Source organism: Curcuma longa, unplaced genomic scaffold, assembly GCF_044706935.1.
Source record: "Curcuma longa cultivar G26 ecotype Majalengka, Jawa Barat unplaced genomic scaffold, ITB_CL_G26_1.1 contig_21408, whole genome shotgun sequence".
Classification (NCBI taxonomy): Eukaryota; Viridiplantae; Streptophyta; class Magnoliopsida; order Zingiberales; family Zingiberaceae; genus Curcuma; species Curcuma longa.
Genome location: NW_027431633.1, coordinates 1612 through 7007, shown reverse-complemented (window position 1 = coordinate 7007; position 5396 = coordinate 1612). Strand labels below are relative to the sequence as shown.

The window sequence follows — 5396 nt, the reverse complement described above, 5'->3', positions numbered from 1 at the left end:
GTGCTACTCATGATCGTTATGTAGTATTATACCTGTTGTAGCGTGCCTCGTATGAGATTTTGCTCGCGTCTGAGGAACAATCATGGATGGAAAGCTCCTTGATATCCACCAACCAAATCCACTGGATGGAGTGTTCTTCCTCTTCTCCTGCAGCGTCGCTTTTGATCTTTGATGTAACCACACAGCTTCCACTGCGCTCTTCTCTGATACGTACAAGGTATGATCTACCGCCTTACCTCAGAGCTTTCCTCTCCCTTTAATAGGGATAAAGGGAGAGGAAGCGTCCTCCACGGAGTGCAGAACGTGCACTCCGTGGAATGCGTGGAGGGTGTGCGTGACAGCGATAGGCGAGTGTGGTGGCAGTTACAAAAACTACTAACACGTTCTATAATTAATAGTTAATTATGAACGGTAACATAGCCAGAAATCTATTGGGTCACATGACTACAAGTTTCTCCAAAAGACTTAAAATGAGTTTGAGAATGAGATTCTCATATCGAGAGAAATAAATTCTGGTTGAACTAGACGAAGGGTAAATATGGAAGCGATGATGGGTTTCATCTTAAAAAGATGAAATAAACCATATTGATTTGGTTCTAATGGAAGATATTTTGGTAGATCGGGAGCGATGATGGGTTTCGTCTTATTAAGACGAAATGATCCAAAATAGTTTGATTCTAATTGGAGGTGTTTTAGTTATTAAACTAAATGATTTAATTTTGAACCAAATTGAATGAACTTGGTTTGATTTTGAACCAAACTTAAGTTAATCGACATATGAATTTTGGGTATTGAGCTAAGAGATGGAGTTTTGGATTGAATCTAAACCCAATAAGAAATGTTATATGAGATATAATATTGAAATAGGAATAAACGGTTGATATTAAATCCTAATGATTAGGATTAATTAATACCAATCAAATCCATTTTATCTCTTGTAACCTATGGTTTGCTATAGTAACCCAAAATCAAGAAAAATCAGTGTGAGCCACCCCTTTTCTCTTCTTCTACGTGAAGTGAAAATCGACCGTCTCCTTTGGTTTTTCATGTGAGTGTGGAAAAACCCTAGCCGCTGCTTTCCTCTAGCTTCCTAATCTCTACTTCTCATGAAGGTGGCCAGTAGTGAAGTCCCATCGCCGATCATCAGAAGCTCTCCCCACTGCACCGATTGTCATCGACGGTCGAAAGAGAGGAATCGCGAGCCACCGCCTCTGTTCTTCTTCCTCGATCAATCTCTCGTTGTCCAAGGCTAGCAACTTGTGAAGCTGCCAGAGCTTGCCTTCTACGGTTGATGGCTTGTGAAGCTGCCCGAGTTTGCTGTCCAAGCCCAGTGACTTGTGAAGTTGTCGTTGTCAGAGCTCGTCGTTGCTTGCTGCTATTGTCGCAGCTCACCGTTGCTTGCTGTTGTTGTTGGAACTCGTCGTTGCTTGCTGCCATTGCTGGAGCTCGTCTTTTGCCATCACCAAAGCACTCTCCATCGTTGAACATTATTTTCAACCATCGGAGAAGTCGTTTGCCACTACTGAAGTTCCTCGATGCTTGCTCTTCACCGATGGTCAAGGGTTGACCACCGAAGACTTCGTCAAGAATACAATTGTTGGTGATAGTTAGAAAACTATGAAAAACTTATTGCGATGTGTATTATTACGTGTATTCTAATATTAGAGTTTTGTCTCGTATCGACCATAGTCGATCATCAACTAGTTCCGAGGACGGTGACGTGACTCATGACTTTGAAAGTCGTCTAGACGAGAGTTTGACGTGGATCACCGATAGAGGCAGAGCTTGATAGAGTCGGTCGATTGATGTCATTCCCGCGCCATGTCATCCGTCAGGTATACCTAGAATAAGTGTTATTCTTAAATTTTAAATTTTAATTATATCTTACACCTGTTATATCCTATATGCATGTGTTACGAGTGTTGTAATAATTAACTGTAATTATTATTATTCTTCCACTGCGTATGTTTGTAAAATGTATAAACACACGCAACACATCGGGTTCAACCTTACAATGTGTTGACTCATTCTCTTTCAAGATGAGAGCCTTAAGTCTATTATACTCACCTTGCATATTGCTAGCCCCATCATAACCACCTTGCAACATTGAATTGCTCAAACTATGTATCAAAAATAAATCATCAAGTGCTTCTTTTAGTGATTTTGTAGTAGTATTTCTAACATGTTTAAGACCCAAAAATCGCTCAACCACACATCCACTTTTATCCACAAATCTTAAAATAACAGTCATTTGCTCTTTTATAGACACATCACGAGATTCATCAATAAGAATTGAAAATAATCCATCACCAAGCTCTCTAATTATAGTGATACCCTGAATCTATTAATATTTATTATAAATAATTTTGAATCATTTAGAGTCATTAATGGATTTTATCCAAAAAGTCATCATCACATTCATGTTCCTTTTGTTTCAAATTTGGAGCCATTTAGGTTCATTAATGACTTTTTGGACTTTAAATTTGGTTTAAGGTAATAAATGATTTTCAACCAAATTCATTGACGGCCCTAAAGGCTCAAACAAAAATTAAACAAATAATATGGATATCCTTAGGGCCCACTTGGAGTATAACTATGTTTATTTAGCACAAATCTAAGATCTTTGAAATTGACATACACTTTTGGCCAAAGGTATCAAAAGCTTTTTTTACATAAAGTCATTTATGGTTTTAAAGGGCTTCAAATCTAGAAAAAGTAATATTAATGGATTCAGGAGAATACCGAGAGTGCAAGAATATACATTTGAAATAAATGTGAGCTCTTTAAGGTCATCAATGACTTTTTGTAAAAGTGAATAATGACCCTAAAGAGCTCAAAATTTTGAAAAAAATATAAACAAACTTAGGAGGTAACTAGGAGTTCAACATTGTCAATTTGATATATACATAAGATTTTTAGAGATGTCAATGACTTTTAGATGAAAGAACTCGATAAAATAATTAGGGTGCATTTGGTTGGAGGTAATTTGCGATTACCTTGGTTATCCATCTAAGGTAATCAATTAAACCCTTGTTTGGTTTAGATAATCGTTGATTCCGAAGTAATATGTCATACCTGACACATCAGCATACGTCAGCAAAAAAGGTTATCTAATCCGGAATTAGATAACCAAGAAAAACTTAGGTTTTTCTTGATTCCGGGGTTAAGTAATTTTTGTTTACAAAATTATCCTCCCCTAAACCATCAACCCTCCGCGAGCAGCCGTCCCCGATCGCGAGCCTCCTCTCCCATCGCGTGCGAAAACCTCCTCTCCGCAAGCTTTCCACGAGCGAGCCTCCTCTCCCGTCCTGATCGCGAGCCTCCTCTTCCACGAGCGAGCCTCCTCTCCTGTCCTGATCGCGAGCCTCCTCTCCGGCGAACGCCTCTTCTCCCGTCCCCGATCGCGAGCGAACGCCTCTTCTCCCGCGAGCGAACGCCTCTTCTCCCGTCCACCGATCCACCAGCGTTCTCTTTCTCTCCCTCCGCCGTCTCTTTCACGCCATAGTCCCCAGAGGGCTGCCGCCCTGCCTTGTCCCGCTCCCTTCATTATTGCTCTCTCCTCCTGTGGCTCCTCCTCTGCCCAGCGCGAAAGAAAAAGGCCCGGATTGCATCGGCCCCCCTTTGGGCCTTTGGCGTCCACTGCTTGAGCCAATCGACCACGTCCCCGAACGCCTATCGCCATCCCTCCGTAGAACGTCCGCGACGATCTCCCTACCCTCTCTGCGGCACTTTCCATCTTTTCCCACAATAAAAATGCATTTTTTGCAAGGTATGCTCACTTTTTTTCCCTTCTTTTTTTTCATAGGATCCTTCATCCCTTTTGAAGTGTTTTTGAAATTCCGACCATTGGAAGATGAAAGCTTTGTTCTTGCAGTAAATTGATTGTGTGGTCAAATGGAGGTGTTTCTGTGGTTATCGATCCATCTGAAGACCTATGGTCTTTTGGAATTTTAGCTAGGATTAATGTTCATGTATGGCATTTTGATTTTGGGTATTTTCCTTCATGAACTCATTTCCCCCTTCAAAGATTATACTCTGATCTAGTATATTCTTTTTCTTTCTTCTTAACTGTGTCTATTGCAGATTTTGGATTTGATGACTAGCCTCATGAACAATATGGTAGCCTTCTCGCAAACAGATTGTGGAGTTGTTTCTCAATGTTTAATCTTAACCATGGAAATTCAACAATCAGTTAGGTTGCCTGAGCATGTATAATTTTTGGGATAATGAGGCTATCAGACACTCCATGAACTGCAAGGCTGTGCAAGTCAAAGTCAAAAAGAAACAATAAGTTATTATTTTCATTTTTGAAACAAAAATAAAAATAAATAAATAAATAAATATATATATATAATTTAATTATATATAATTATAATTTAAATATAAAAATTAATAATTGTAATTAAAAATGCAAATCGTAATATATATTATATTATTAATATTATAAATAATAATTTAATTTAATTTTAAAAATAATTAAATATCAAATTAATTTAGTTGTAAAAAATAATTATAATTGAACTAGGAGTAATATAGTAAATGTAAAAGTAAGTAATATATTAAAACCTTCAAACAAACAAGGTTTTATCTCATTACTTAAGATTAAACCAAACAACATTAGGTTATGTTTCATTCCCTATAACCTTGGTAATGTGATTACTTGGTAATCACATAACCAAGGTAATCATGGATCACCCCCAACCAAACGCACCCTTAAGTTTTTTCTCTTTGCCTTGGATCAGTTTAGGCAGAAAAACTATTTCAACACATGTTCGGTGCTACATTGTGTTAGTACCGATGGAATCAAAATATCTCCACAATGGTATGATATTGTCCACTTTGGACCTAAGCCCTTATGACTTTGTTCTTGGGCTCTCCCCAAAAGGCCTCATACCAATGGAGATACTTTCCATCCTTTTAACCCCATGATCTTTTCCATGTACTTTAGATGTGGGACTATGTTTGCACCCTTGCAACCCAACACATTGGACGGAGGGGCATTTCAGAAAATAAATGTATCATTAATGTTAATGAACTAGTTATTGATATAATCAAAGTTTCATATTGAAAATACATAGAGAATATCATTAGTTTATAAGATGGAAGATATCTCTATTGGTATGAGACCTTTTGGAGAAAATTTAAAAATAAAACCATGAGGGCTCAGATCCAAAGTAGACAATATCATATAATTATGGAAATATGTGGAGTTCATCAGTTGTAACAATTGATATTAGAGTCATAATCTATGTGGAGTCATGTGGAGAACTTAAAAAAAATAAAGGAGGTAAGGGAGGCTTAGACCATGGGGATAATGGTAGGGGGCTCTTGGTAAAATCTATGATAAGCTATCGAGATAGATGGTGCTTCAAGTAGTACACGTAAGGTGTGCGCTC

General features: G+C 38.1%; 1 long non-coding RNA gene across 1 annotated transcript; it reads left to right on the top strand.

Annotated features, from left to right (window-relative positions):
* Window positions 1–3318: 3318 nt before the first annotated feature.
* Window positions 3319–4151, top strand: LOC141817648 (uncharacterized). Its single transcript, XR_012600846.1, has 3 exons — window positions 3319–3769; window positions 3875–3971; window positions 4084–4151. It is a non-coding gene; the product is annotated as an uncharacterized LOC141817648 (long non-coding RNA).
* The last annotated feature ends 1245 nt before the right edge of the window (window positions 4152–5396 follow it).